Source organism: Urocitellus parryii, chromosome 2 (genome assembly GCF_045843805.1).
Source record: "Urocitellus parryii isolate mUroPar1 chromosome 2, mUroPar1.hap1, whole genome shotgun sequence".
In the NCBI taxonomy this organism is placed as follows: Eukaryota; Metazoa; Chordata; class Mammalia; order Rodentia; family Sciuridae; genus Urocitellus; species Urocitellus parryii.
Window position 1 is genome coordinate 65,011,997 of NC_135532.1, and position 16,423 is coordinate 65,028,419.

Consider the following 16,423-nt stretch of genomic DNA (forward strand, 5'->3'; position numbering starts at 1 on the left):
CCTGTTCCTCCAGCATGTGTGTGAAAACACAGATTTGTAACTTGATTCCTATTTGATTCCTATGACTCATGCCACTGATGCCCTTAAGCTCACATAGAGAGGTTCAAAAGGAGGAAGAATTAAAATTAATTTTTTTATCTTGTTGATCATTTAAAATTATGGTGATCTGTTGGTCACACCTTATATACAGATACTGCTTCTAATCCTGCCTTTAGAGACCTTATAATCTACTAGAGGAAAGAACTAGAATGTAAGACAGAAAACAGCACATGCCACAGAGAGAGGTACAGATGACCGGTAAGAGGAACCAGAGGAGAAAGATGGAAGAGAAATTTCTACTTCATGAAAAAAAAATAGAATTTGAGCTGGAGCTTAAAGTAGAAAGAAAATTTCAAGTGTTGGCAAGGAAAGTGTAAATCTGGCCAGGGACAAAAGAGGAGAGGCTAGAGAGACACTGGGCAGACCCAGAGAACAGATGGACTAATAAATGGGTTGTTCTGGAGGGAGGACTAGAAAACAAGAAATCTCCCTTGAGACTCTTACATAAAGGCTTTAAGAACAAACTTAAAAGGTAAATGGAGGGCTGGGGTTATGGCTCAGTGGTATAACACTTGCCTAGCACATATGAGGCCCTGAGTTCAATCCTCAGCACCACATAAAAATAAATAAATAAAATAAGGTATTGTGTCCAAATACAACTAAAATAATTTTTTTAAAAAAGTTAAATGGAATTCTTTAGGTTTCAGGAAGACCTTTGGGGAAAAAAATCTAATACAAGGGAGAAGACAGAAGCAAGAGACTAAACATTATGAGGCTATTGCAATATATCAAATTGATAAATAAATAAGGATTTAAAAGGAATGGGGGAATGGGACAAATTCAGAAGATGATAGGTGGAATCAGAAGCCCTAGGAATTGTAACAAATTATTTGCCATGAGAGGACCCCCAAGGTTTCAACTCTTCATCCTGGGACTATTGATGATGGCTTTATCCAAAATGGAAAAGACAACAGCAGAATAAAACTGAAAATGAAGGATGGCCTTGACATTTGGGCATTCTACTTTCTGTGGAGCAAGAGCTGCCCAATGGAGAGGCTAATGGGAAGGACTGGGCCTCAAAAGAGAGGCCATTGTTTTAGTCAGCTTTTTCGCTGCTGTGACTAAAAGGACCCAACTGGAACAATTATAAAGGAGAAAAAGTTTATTTGGAGGCTGATGGTTTCAGAGGTCTCAATCTATAGACCACAGACTCCATTCCTCAGGGCTCAAGGCAAGGTGGATATCATGGCAGAAGATTGTGGCTGAGGGAAGCAGCTCAGATGATGATCAGAAAGCAGAGAGGGAGAAACTCCACTCACCAGTTTCAAATATATACCCCAAAGCCACCTCTCCAATGCGCCACTTTCTCCAGCCACACCCCACCTGCCTCCAGTTAATACTCAGTTAATCCCATCAGGAATTAATTCACTGATTAGATTAAGGCTATAGCCCAATCATTTCTCCTGTAAACATTCTTGCACTGTCTCACACATGAGCTTTTGGGGGTCACCACATCTAAACCACGACAGCCATGCTGGAAATATGCATTTCTAAGTCACTCAGAAAGAGGGAGTCGGTTGAAACCACAAGAGGTGGATGATGTCCAATAGAATAAAAGGAGGACAGGTGGAATGTGGATATTAAGAGAGCAGCAAAGAAGCTTTCAAGAAAAAAGCAGGCAAGGAGAATCAGACCACACTGAAAAATGTGGGGTTATAGAAAACAAAGAAATTGAAAGTTTATACAGGAGTGTCAAACATTACAGACACATCTGGAAGAATTATAATGGAGAACAGAGGGAAGTGAAGTACTGGCCAGATAGGACACAAGGACTGAGCATAAACTTCGATGGCTATGCAAAAACCAGACCACATGGTCAACCTTCATATAAAGGAACAAGTGATGGGTGAGTTTCAAGAAATTTGCAACTCAGCAAAATCCAGGTGAGTGTGACATTGTATGCTCAGCCATTCATCCCTACTCTACTACAGTGCCTATCCCATTCCATGTTGCTGAAAGGAGACAGAGATATGAAAAAAATTACATAAGTACTAGAAAGTTGATATAAATTATTAAAAACAAAGAAAATTTTAAATTACTTTCATCTCAGCAGGAATTTAATGAGTGATTATTATACATAAGACTATAGATGATACTTATAGAAGGTGACCTCTGTCCTTGGAGATCTCAATATGTAATTAGGTAACATATGTTTTTGTAGGACATGGGATGCTGCTCCACATCAGATGGTGGCTTAGCATACACGATACCCTAGGTTCAATCCCCAGCACCCCCCCCCAAAAAAACTAAAGAGAATGTGTTTATAGTTAGAAATGGAGGATTTTAAATCAATTTCAGAAACTGGATTAATAGAAAAAAATGAATCAAAGATAGTTTTTTTTAATTCAAGCAGAATTAAAGAATACACTTGAAAGGAAGTCAACAGTATGTCCCTTTAAATGAATAAAGGGTAACTTGAGCCAGAGAGATGAGACACAAAGGAATTTTAAGGAATGCATATGCTACATTAGCTTGAGGTAACATGTCCTTGTATTTTCATCATTAGCAGCTAAAACAATAGCATAAGCCCCTACTGTCATGAGAGCACTTGATATCTGTGACTTAGGAACAAATTAACTAATTGAACATTAGGTTGCATTAGAACCATAAAACAAAGAGAAAGATTTGGGAGTGTCCAGACTCTACAATGTATTTAAATAGTCTATAAGGCTAGGGGTGACTGTTCATATCACAGAATTGACCAGGTTTTAGAATGTATCAATGAGTCTCACATATCCACTAGAGGTAGGAAATAATAACCCCTAAAGTAATAGGGATCTATCTCTAATGGGGGAAAAAAAAACAGTGATATTAAAATAAATCGAGTCAGCAAAAAATGCTTCAAACTTTCCCGACTTATTTTGGCAAAGGGTGAACAAATAAATTAAATGGTCAGTAAATACATCTGGGATGCAAAGCAGCAATGCAAATAACAATCCATTTTTTATAATTAAAGCTTAGCTAAACTATCATTTGGTCACAATGATAATTTTTTATAGAACTATAAATACCAACAGGGGATTTGTAGAGAAAAAATGCCTTGCAGCATTTTTGAAAAAAATTAATGCATATTCAATATTGATCTTGATTTGTGCATGTTAAACTGTGCCTCCTCAAGTAAAATATTCTTGAAGAAGTCAATAACATGCCATAATTTCATATGACACTAATAAAATAACGCAAATGACTATTCATTTTTGTTTACTTGTCTCTGACTTAATGGATGGATAAATTTTGTTAAAAGAGGAAGCAAAAACTTGGTGCATAGTAGGCATATTTATAAAACAATTGTGATTGATTTTTTTTGGTCACTTTCCTAAGAGAGAAAGTAAAACAATCGATCTCTTGGAATTCTTTCCAGAAAAGTGTTTTTATAGCTGTTGATATATGTTATGAATTTCAGAGGACTGTAGCCACATATATCAGGTACTTTGTTTTGTTCCCTAAGATATAATAGAGTAATGGTGTTGCAAATAAAGTCCAAGGAAGCTAAAAATATGCAAAATAGTGCCATTATAATGACTTTATTTGTAACTCAACTAATTCTATTTGCTCAAAATTGCTGAAATTAGTAACACTAAAGCTGTTTTCATGTACTCAAGGGATGCTAATAAGGAGGGAAATAACCGAACAGTGAGATAGCCAAGCAAAGTCTTAGATTCAAGGAAAAATACAGAGCAAATAAGAACTATTTTCCATCTAATCCAATTTTGCTGTTCATTCATTATGAGAATGCAATGAATTAAGAACTTAAGTTGGCTCAGTACAACGAGGAGATTTGCAGGAACTGGTTTGCAGGAGAAAATACAGCAATGTATCTTAAGAAAATAAATCTGAACCTGATTCTCTTTGGTGTCTTTTATTTTCTAATCATCATTCAAATTCTTAGGCACATTAACTCTTTCAAGACACTAATCCATTTAAGTAGAAACATTAAAATAAGGTATCCCATAAACCCCCAAACTCACAGCCCAAGGGTGTCTTGAACAATGAATTCCTCTGAGGTACACATTCTCTGGAGAAAATATGATCTAACCACCCTGTGAGTTTGGCCATGATGTGCACAGAGCTGAAGTGTTAAACACAATTGTAACTACAGTGTAAGGTCAGTTGTCAAAACAAACATCATTGGTTTATCTCTTATATAACAGTGGGACTGGAAGAAACAAAGAGAAGGTCTCCTCCCTTCTTGCTTCATTCACTGGGGTCTCCCAGAGACAAAGGATTATCCAGGTTAGCAAGTTAGTTATCCAAACCAGTAAACCTTCTCATCACCATATTAAAAAATTAACTCTAAGTGGGCCATAGACCTAAATGTGAAACCATTTTAGTAAACTATAAGACTTGTAAAAGAAAATTTAGGAAAAAAATCTTTGTGACTCCAGATCAGGCAAAGATTTCCTAGATTTAACAGGAAAGTGTCATCAGGAAAAAAAAATTGATAAATTGGATTTCATCTAAATTAAAATTTTTCATTTTTTGAAAGACAATAAGAGAAGGGCAAGACAAATCTCAGATCTGAAGAAGATATTTTCAAAGTATATATTTGATATTAGTCTAAGTATATCTTTATATATATTAAAATGATAAGATGCTCTTAAGATGATAAAAAGAAAACAACCATTTTTTTTTAATATTGTTATTTATTTATTCTTTATGTGGTGCTGAGGATGGAACCCAGGGCCTGGCACATGCTAGGCAAGCATTCTACCACTGAGCCACAACCCCAGCCCCAACAACCAAATTTTTTAAATGAACAAAAGATTTGAACAGATTCACCAGAAAAGATATATTGATCACAAATAAGCACATGAAAATGTGCTAAACACTATTATTAGCAATCAGGGAGACACAACTAAAACCACAATGACATACTATGGCATACTTTCTAAAATGACCAGAATTTAAAAGACTGATTGTATCAAATGTTGACAGGCCTGTGGAATAACTGGAACTATCAAACACTGTGGTGAGCATATAAAATGGTACAATCACTTTCAGAAATTACAGTTTCTGAAAATGTTAAATGACACCTACCCCATGATCCAGTATTTCTAGATATTTTCCCGTTTGAAATGAAAGCATGTGTCCATACAAACACTTGTACATGGGAATCCATAGTAGCATTATTTGTCACAGCCAAAATTCAAACCAAGTGTCCTTCAAGAAATAGTAGTAAATCCATACTATAGAATTAGCAACAAGAGGATATACTTCTGGTAAACAGAACACCAAAGATACATCTCAAAATAATTATGCTTACTAAAAGAAACCAGACCTTCCCCCACAAAAAGTGCATGCTGTATGGTACCATTTATGAAACTCTAGAAAATGCAAACAAATTAATCTAGAGAGATAGAAACAGAACAATGATTGCCTGATGGTGATGTGTAGGGGAGGGGGAGATACACAATAGAAAGAATTTGAGAGAGGATAGAAGAAATTATAAAGGAAAATGTTTAGGCAAAATTAACATTCAGAATCTTTATTTTGATGATGGCTTCATAGGTTACACTTTCTAAATAGTATACTTTAAATATATGTAGTTTGTTGTATGTCAAGATATCAAGTATACTTCAATAAATTAATGTTTTAAAAATGAACTGGTCTGTGGGGCTGGGGTTGTGGTTCAGTGGTAGAGTGCTTGCTTAGTATGCACGAGGCACTGGGTTCGATCCTCAGCACCACATAAATGTAAAATAAAGATATTGTGTCCACCTAAAGCTTGAGAATAAATATTAAAAAAAAAGAGAACTGGTGTGATTCTATATCATATACAACCAGAAGAATGAGAAATTATACTCCATTATATAAGATGTATCAAAGTGCATTCTACTGTCCAGTATAACTAATTAAAACAAATACAAAAAAAAAATTAAGAAAAGAAAAAGATGAAGGTTGAACCCTTTTTTGCTATACTGGAATCTTCCAGAAAAAGGAAAACACCAACAATTGAGTTCAGTCTGTTAGTGGAATCTGAGTTTATAACATATTACTTTCAAACATCTCTGTGGGTGTGGCACTCCCATTACTGATCACACTCTTCCAAGAGGACTTTACAGTTCATGTTTGTGCATCTAGGAATCTTAACAGGCTCTTAAAAACTCATCTTTAATGTATCTGAACTATATGCCAAGACACTCTAAAGTGTGATATGCACTATTTCATTTAATTGTCAGGATAATGCCTTGAGACAGGCATCACTATTACAATAGAGGAAACGGGGACCCCTAGGGATTAAGTTTGGCTCAAGGTCACTCAGCAAGGAAGTCCTAGTGTTGGGATCTGAACTCAGAGACTAAAGCACACGTGCCTTGACACTATGCCCCCATTGCTTCAATGTGATACAAAAATGTGTGGTCATGCAATCATTTATTTTCACTGGGAAAAGGTAGAGAAGAGGAATAATAGTTCCTAAGGCTGCCATAACATAGTGTCAAAACCGGGTAGCTAAATCCAATTAAAATTTATTGTGTCACACTTCTGGAGGTTGGAAGTCCCAAACTAAGGTGCTGCAGAGCCACGCTGCTGTGATGGCTAGTGGGAGTAGCCTTCCTTATTCTATTTTCAGCTATTTACTGGCGATCCTTGGTGTCCCACTACTCTTAGGTTTATCATTCAAGCCACACAGTCATCTTCTCCGTGTGTTTCTTCTCATCACCTTGCTTTTATGTAATGTCTCTTTCCCTGTCCAAATTTCCCTTTTTATAGATATAATGGGCTCACCCTCACAATGACCTCATTTCAACTTGATTATCTCTGCAAACACCATATTTCCACAAAGGTCACATCTTAGCTACTGGGCTTCAACATTTTTATTTGGAGGATCATAACCCAACTGATAACCAGAAATAACAGATAGCAAGAGTTAAGGGATGTGAGAAAACTAAGATTTCCTTCCAGAACATGAATAAATTCCTGATCTTAATTGCTGGCAAAAATTTATCGTGAATCCATGAAACCATAAGAATGAGCATGCAATCAATCAGCTGTCTGAGAATTCTTAGGAAAATTTTGCATCATATGCAGATTTTCTCATTTAAATCAAAACCCTAGTTTTGGGTACAATTTTCTAATTTTCACATATTATAAGATCACTAATTGAACATGTAGTGACATCATTTTTTTTCATTCTATAAATACTAATTGAGCCCTTTATTATAAACAGGAATGGTGTTGGCCATTGGGGGTAGATTTGAATTGTCACAGTCCAGAGAAAGGCAAAGTCCAGCCGGTGCAACAGTGTGAAGGGCCTTAACAGAGATTGGCACAGAATGCTATTGGCTCCATGTTATGGTCTGGACATAAGGTGTCCCCAAAAAGTTCTATATTAATGCAGGAATATTCAGTGGTAAAATAATTAGATTATAAGAGCTGTAACCCACTCAGTCTATCCTATTTTGAATGAACTAACTATGTGGTAACTGAAAGCAGTGGGGTATGGCTGGAGGAGGTGGGTCTGGGGATATGCCCTGACAGGGTGCATTTCCCTGCTATCTCTTCCCCACCCCCCAGACACCCCCTGCCTGCTTCCTGGATACCATAAATGGAGTAGCTTTCCTCCATCACACCCTTCCCTCACAATATTCTTCCTGGTCCAGAGCAATGGTCTGGGCCAATCATGGACTAAACCTCTGGAACCATGAGCCAAAATAAACTTTTTCTCCTTTAAGTTGTTCTTGTCGGGAATTTTAGTCACAGCAAGAAAAAGCTAACACACTCCAGAAAGAAGCAAAGTACTTAGGAAAGGGAGTGGTAATCAAGGAATCATTGTTTAAAGACCAAGAGAACCTTGTCAGGCAACAAATTTGAAAAGAGATTTCCAAATATACAAAGTGAACATGCCCCAAGCTGAATTTCTAATCTCTCCCCCAACCCAGCTCCACTTGTATTTTTGCCCAGTAGACAGCAACTTTTTTTTTTTTTTTTTTTTTTGTACTGGGGATTGAACACAGGCACACTTAACCACTGAACCACATCTCCAGCCCTGTCCATATTGTATTAGAGACAGGGTCTCACTGAGTTTCTTAAAGCCTCACTAAGTTGCTGATGCTGGCTTTGAACTCCTGATCCTCCTGTCTCAGCCTCCCAAGCCACTGAGACTACAGGTGTGTGCCCCAGCACCTGATAGCAACTCCATGTTTTGCTCCAAGAAGAAAACTTAAGTCATTCTTGAGGCCTCACTCTCTCTCACATCTGGCAACTTTCCATCACCACTGGATCCAAGCTACCACCATCTGTCACCTGCAACTGACTCCTACCTGGTCCAGCCACTTCTGGTTTTCCTTTGCTCTGTAGTCCATGCTCAACACAGCATTCATCAGTATCATTTGAAAATGGAAATCAGATCATGGCTGTGATGGCTCCCTACTTCACTCAGACTAAAAGCCAAAGTCCTGATAAGCATCTAAAGAGCTGCAGAGATTGAGCCCCCAACTCTCCACACTCCCTCCCATAGCACCTTATTGATAGATCACTTCCAATCACACTGGTCTTCCTGCTGTTCCTAGACTAGGACAGAAAAAATGCCCATAATAGGTCTCAGCACTGGCTCTTCCTTCTGCTGAAACTTTTTCATCCAAATATGTACACGGCTAACTTCCTCATCTTCTTTAAGTCACAATAGTGACTCTAAAGACTCTATACGGAATTGCATCTCACCTTCCCCTAAAACGCCACCTCACATACTCAATTCTCTTTACCCTTCTCTAACCTTTTCATAACCTTTTTATCTTCTGACTATTCTAAGTTATTTATTGATGATGCTCCTTGCTAGTCGGTCTTCCTCTGGTAAAATGTAAGCTCCAAGAGCATAGAGCTCTTCACTGGCCTATCCCTGCATGCAGTGACTATTACCTAATAAATGTTCACTTTTTTTTCCTTTAATGAATGAAAAGCGCATTGAAGTGAGAGAAAGGGAATTCCTTAGGCTGCAAATAGTTGTCACTGGAACATTAGGGATATGTGTCATAAATTCATAAGGTAAAATTAGGTTTGTAAGTGGTCTTTCCGTGCTCTGCAAATGAGTGCCAGCAAGCAAGAAACCATGTTATGGTTTGCATATGAGGTGTCCCCCCAAAACCTCATGCGTTACCCCCAAAACCTCATGCGTTATCCAACACAGGGCTCTTTGGGGGTGAGATCATATGAGAGCCATAACCATGTCAGTGGATACATTAATAATTTGAATAGATTACTGGATATTAACTATAGGCATGTGGGGCATGGCTGGAGGAAGTAAGTCACCAGGGATATGCTCTGCGGACTTTATCTTGTCCCTGGCTCCTTGTTCCCTCTCTCTGTTTGCTTCCTGGTTTCCATGAGCTAAGAGGCTTTCCTCAGCCACGTCACTCTGCCATGATCTTTTGCCTCATCTCAGGTCCAAAGCAGAAGAGCTAGCCAACCATGGATTGAACCTCTACAATTATGAGCCCAAAATCAACCTTTCCTCTTCTAAGCTGTTCACATCATGTATTTTGGTTACAGTGATTAAAAAAAAAAAAGAAAAAGGTAACATACCATCAGTATAATTTACACATGGGATAAGCATGGTCATATTAGTATATTACATCATCAAATGAGGGTGTGAATCAGCCATCCCAACTTTCTGCGTTCCTCAAAATAAAATTTTAAAAGGTAATTTTTATGTTTTCATGAACTTGATCCTTCCTGAGTACAATAATGATGTATCTGGAAAAGACTGCTTTGAGTTTAAGCCCATTTCCACCAACAGCTGAAGGACAGCAAATTACTCAGCCTCTATTTGCCTTATCTGTAGTTAAAAGGGTTGTTCTGAGGATTAAAGCATCTAAATGAGTTAAACAGCGAGAAAATGCCTGGACATAGTAAGGACTATATAAAATTTTTATAGTGCTACTTCTTGTGTGGTGATCATGAGCAAATCTTTCATTTTCTCAATAGTTTCTTCAAAAGTAACATTTAAGTTGATCAGGTCTACAATTCTCTCACAGATTATAGGTATTTTAACAGTTAAAAAAAAAGAAAAATTTTAAAGATGTTTTATTAAAGTGTAAAACTATCATTTCATCCATCCTCTGGTAGTTTTGAACTTTCTAAATGACTAAGCCTTTTACACTCAAATACTTGTGATAATTTCATATATTTTAAATTAGCAAAACTTAAAGACATTATCACTGAAATGAATGAACACTTCAAAGAATGGGTTCTGTTGTACTTCGCCTTTCAACTACTTCTGTCTCAGATTTCCACAAATTCCAATCTAGATGAGCAATATTCATTAAAGCACCCACTGCTTGTTTTATTATTTATAGTTTAGATGTCTCTCCATTCGAACAAAGAGGCAGATTGTCTTCTAGTTGAGACACCTGGAAAGGGCAGGAAGTACAAAAGGCCATGATTCAAAACTCTGAAATTCAGTCAACAAGCAATTATTTTCACATGTGATAGGAGGCTGTCAGCTTCAAACCCAGGACATTCTTTGGGAAGATTAGTCCAAATTACATTTTATTACCTTGGCCCACTTGAATGGCCTAAACTTCATCTACTTCTTATTCTAATGGAATTCCAACTGGGGCATTAATATATTGTTTATGACATGTTTGGAGTTCTTGTGTTATCAGCACGCATTCATGAGAGAAGCTTCAAACAGTATCAGATAACGGTGAGCTGGATGTTGGATGTTGTACAGCACAGAGGATTTTATCATCTTGTTGAACCAGTGGCAGTGATTAAATTAAACTGTCTGAACAAAGCTTTTGCATGTCAGACTGTTGAATGGCAAAATGAAAGAGTGACATACTTCAAAGATCAGAGGCAGGGAGAGAGGGCTAGGAAAGCGTAGGTTTCTAACTTATTTGCCACACTCAGAAATCACAAGTGGGGAATAGGTTTTATGTTACTTCATCTTTAAACTTTTAAAATATTATTTCTTTCATTTTTCGAGGTACAATGCTCCACATTCTTTTTCACGTTACATATTTAATTCAACTTGAAACTCTGACTTAATGGTGAGATAGTTTGAGAGGGTTTTTTAAAAATGTTTATTCTTTAGTTGTAGGTGAACACAATACTTTTATTTAATTTTTATATGGTGCTGGGGATCGAACTCAGTGACTCATGCATGCTAGGGGAGTGCTTTTTCTCTGAGCCACAACCCCAGCCCCATAGTTTGAGAGTTTTTACTTTGGTTTTTTTTTCTCTGGGCAAGGAGGATTTTCAATTGTTTCAATTTAAATTTTTCTTTCTTTTTTTTTTTTTTTTATTTGTACCCATGGGAACTTAACCACTGAGCCATACCCTCAGCCTGTTGTTTCTTTTTTTATTTTGAGACAGGGTCTCGATAAGTTGCTGAAGCTAGCTTTGAACTTGTGATCCTTCTGCCTCAGCCTCCTGAGCTTCTGGGGTTACAGGTATGAGCCACTATGCCCAGCACTAATTTCAATATTTTCTCTATTTCTAAATGAGACATTTTAGGAAGAAAATCTCAAAAGAGATTAAAATAATTCTATAGTTTATAGAATTTATTTCAGAGAAAAACACAGGGTCTTTTTCCCAACTTCAAGAATACAATAAAAAATTTTAAAATAAGAATTGGATACAATTGAACAAAACAAATTATTTTTAAAACATATTCTGGTATTTGAACTCTCTCAGAAGTCTACTAACAGAGATGTTATCTAAAAAGTATCTAAATCTATCTAGGATAGAAACTAATATTTAAAGGAATCCACATGTTTCCCATCCATGATATTTTTAGATCAACAAACTTTTCTAACGTTTATTTATTATCTTTGTTAGTAAAAAAAAAATGGTTTTGTTAGTATTAAGAAAAATGCTATTTCCTCTCAAACAAAATAAAACTGGGAAAAAATCCAGCAAAAGCAAATTGGGTTTTAATGCTGTTTCCATTACAAGGTCTACATAGTTCCAGTTCTAAATTATTAGCTAGATTAGTGGTTTCCTTTTCATTTAAGATTCAAAGCCAACTACTCAGAAACATTTAAAAAACTTCAGTCTATCATAATAGTTACAAAAGATAGGCTTTCAGATGCTATTACCCCTTGTAAACTTATCAGTTTATATTTTTTACTTGAATTTCAATTGACATAACTTTCAGAACTATTAAGTAATGACCATTTTGAAATAAACACGGTTCTTAACAATGTATCTTCAAAATGAAGTTTTCCATTTTAATTTTTCATGAAAGGTGACAGCTTTTTATAGACTCACCACTCAGTGACATCCACAAACATTTTATTTTTTTATTTTTTTATTTTTTTAGAAATTAGAAATTTATTAAAGGACTGAAGAAAAGACTTCTCCCAGAGGAAGAAGGGGACCCAGAAGGTGGAATCCCACATCCACAAACATTTTAAATTACAAAATGCTTTTAATCCAATTCCCTTTGAGATATTTAGTGGCAGAAAAAAATTATAAAAAAAAGCGGGGACCAAGTCAACGTATTTTCTTAGATCATTCCTCTGTGAGCACATAAGCACATCCATGCTTATGCTTTACAAATTTGCTTAGTTCTTTCTTTAACTGGTAAGTATCCAGAACAAGTTGAGTATCATGTATGAAGGATAAGATAAACAACAGACAACCATCAGGGTTGTGCACAAATATAACAAAAGATAAACTTTGAGTTAATAATGGGAACTGATGCTAGAATTAACTAGAAATCAGGAAACAGACTATATTTACAAAAATTATTCATGAATTAGTATATATTACCTAGTAAAAAGGTAATGAAGTTAGAAACCAAATAACAAATTTACACAAACAATCAATTAGCAGAAAATTCTCAAATTATCCCTCAGTAAATCTTGTTTCATGTAAGAAAGCATGATCTAGGCAAACAAAAGAGATAGCGCCAAAGAAGAACTTTCAAAATAAAATGGTAGTCATAGGTATCCATGTTCTCTAAAATGAGGGAAGGAAGGAAGGAAGGAAGGAAGGAAGGAAGGAAGGAAGGAAGGAAGGAAGGAAGGAAGGAAGGAAGGAAGGAAGGAAGGAAGGAAGGAGGGTAGGCCTCTCTCTGTGGCGAGATGTGCCTTTATCTGTCAGCTCTGACAAATAAATTCTCATGTGTATCTCTGCCTGGTCTCTGTCTTTCATTTCTCACTGGCCTTTCTCCTGGTTCCTCGCTTTCCTTTTATTGGTACAAAAACCCTTGATCGTTGCCCAGTGTGCCTGGTCCCCTCTTTGAGGGTCAATGAGCGTCTGGTCGTGATGGATCCAGATTCCATCATGGGACCAGGCCCTCCATTCTGCCCTCTCTGCACTCACCAGTGGACATTTCAGTAAGACTCCTATCTCTGGTCAACCTAAACAACCTATGGGTCCCAGGAAGTGGCTGGCACTCCCAGGGTTACTGTGTGGTTGGGAGCATGCCTAGCCACAGCTTTCACAACTACGGCTGATCCCTGCTGTGGATCAGGTCTATAGGTGGTCTTGTATTTGGGTCCTGGGTTTTGGAAAAAAACACTGAGTGTGATTGAGAGTTGTTCCTGGTGAGACCTCTCGGTCTTGTGTTCATCTCTACAGCTTCTGCCCCTACATAGCCCTAACTGGGTGCCCAAATGCCTCTATGGGCTCCTGCCTCCCATGCTTACCCAGCGGTGGTGACAACCCCCTGAGCATAACCGTCCTCTCGACTGGGTGATACTAGAGACTGGGGGATGCCCCACCTCTAAACTCACCTCCTATGTCTCACCATGGGCTGCTCCTCATCCATTCCCTCCCATAGTCCCCTAGGCTGACTCCTGGCTAACCTAGGGTCTCTCTCTCTCACCCCAGATCTAAACCCCACAAAACTTATCCACTTGTGCAATCAGATCTGGCCTCAATATCCTTTGGATAATGACACTAAATGGCCGCTTAACAGCACTCCACATCCCAATATTATCAGGGATCTTTTCAACTATTGTGAGTGTTCTGAAAAATGGAAAGAGACCCGCCTATCCTCAGGCCCTCTCTTCTGGACCTCAGGACCCTCCTGAAACCCCACACTTCAACCCCGCTGACGAACTCCCTTCCTACTGTTCTCCACCTCTGCTCCGACTCTTCTGGGACCTCCCTCACCTACTTTCAATCCACCTGCTACGCACTTTTGCTCTCACATGGCCCCCTCTACCCAGCCTGCACTCTGCTTCCCTTCTGTGAAGTGGCAGGGTCAGAGGGAGTTGTCCAGGTACAAGTCACTTTCTCCCTTAGTGACCTCTTCCAATGGAAAGGAGGCTTCACCTGCAATCCTTCAGGGTGCATTAGGGAACTTCACTACCTAACCCAAAATACAATTTAACTTTCCATGATCCTATCAAACACTCTCCTACCTGGGGAACTAGCAGGTGAGTGTGGGAGCATGGTTAGGGAACAGCAGTTTTCCCCAGCTCCTTCCAGGCCTTTGCCAGGACTTACATTGAAATGCAAATGGAAGAGGCCTCTTAGTATACTAAACCAAAAAGTAAATGGTATGCTACTTTACTAATTACCAGCCAGTCATTTTTTCTAGGACTCTTTTTTTTTTCTTAAATTCCATATTTTTTGAGCTCATCATTTTGGTCCTATGCACATAGATTAATGTTTTCATGATCAGTCCTATTTTTTTTTAATTTTTATTCAACTATGGAGTTTAAACATCTGTAACATTGCAATGGAGATTCACCTGTGAAAAGCTACACGGCCTTTACTTTTGTATGTATGCACACTGTGTGTTGCATTGTCTGTCCATATGTGTGCATGTCCATATGTCAGGTACATGATATCAGAATTGGAAGATTAAAAATGAGTGCTCATAAATTTAAAAAATGGATCCAAATACCTTTAATTCATGTGATTTAAAATGGTTCAATTTAAATTGGGTGAATAGATTAAAGTAAAGATGATTCAACTTTTAAAATTAAACTTAACTCACAAGTCTCTGTAGGTGGTCAAAGAACTAATAAAATAAATAAAATGTTGATATCTGGGCGGGGGGATGTGGCTCAAGCGGTAGTGCGCTTGCCTCGAATGCGTGCGGCCCGGGTTCGATCCTCAGCACCACATACAAACCAAGATGTTGTGTCCTCTGAAAACTAAAAAATAAATATTAAAAATTCTCTCTCTCTCTCTCTCTCTCTCTCTCTCTCTCTCTCTCTCTCTCTTTCTCTCTTAAAAAAAAATGTTGATATCTATAGAATGTCTAATATCCATTGCTTCTAGCACTTTTCTTCAACATGGAAGAAATGACTAATACTGTTCAATACACTTGTTTGATATCTTGGTAAAAATAAGTAAAATATATTTGACATGGGATTATTCATAAATGTGTTTGTTAGACATCTGATTAATTCACAAGGTTAAAATGTTGTTAAATATAGTATTAAGTACTCTTAACCCCTTGAAAAAAAAGAAAAGAAAAAGGATACACATTAAATAAGCACTCAGCTGAAGAAGTCAAAGAAAAACTAAAAATATAAATGGCTTAATGAACATAAGTTCAGAAATTAATAAAAACAATAACCAAAATCCTTTCAAACAATTTGACCCTTAAACTGATACTTGGAAAAGGTCAACAAAATAGACAATCCCTTGGCATATTTATTTAAGAAAAAGAGTGGGCAGGGGAGTCAAATGCAATGCTAAAAAATCAGAAAGATTCTATAGACAGAGGTTAAATTTTCAAATTGAAAGAAAATACTATAAACACAAAACCCAGGGCCAAAAAAAGAGAATTATTGATTTTACTATATTAAAACATAAAACTTTTGCTGGCAAAGATATTCTCAACAAATTTAGAAGATAAATCATGATCTGGGAAAATATTTATAATACAAATGAAAGACAAAATAAGTAAAACAAAAGTTAAAATCTCAAAATAAATAATATGTTTATATAGCTTTAAAAATATGCTATCTCAAGACTGTTTCAAAATAAAAAATGAAAAGGGGATATAGCTCATTATAAAGCTACCCTAGCTTCAATCCCCAGTACCAAAAATAAATAAATAAATAAACAAAAGTATCTCTTTGACCCAACAATTCTGGTTTTAGTAATTCATTATATAATTAAAAAAAAATACCATCAGATGTTAATTTACAATATAGAATAATGAGAAGTTCATTGGTGGAAAAAAATCACAGTACAAATGTGACAATACACAGTAATTACAAGAGCTGTATTCAAAGATTATTTGTTCAATGAGAAGTTAAGGGGGAAGCACTTATGGAGTATGTAGGTCATGGTCAAAATTAGTGTTGTAGAAACGTGAAATGAGGGAAAGTCACATTTAAACAAATGGCCACCAATCTAGGAAAAATGGTCATCTGGAGCAGTTTTCCTCTTTCCTTCCTCCCTCTTTCCT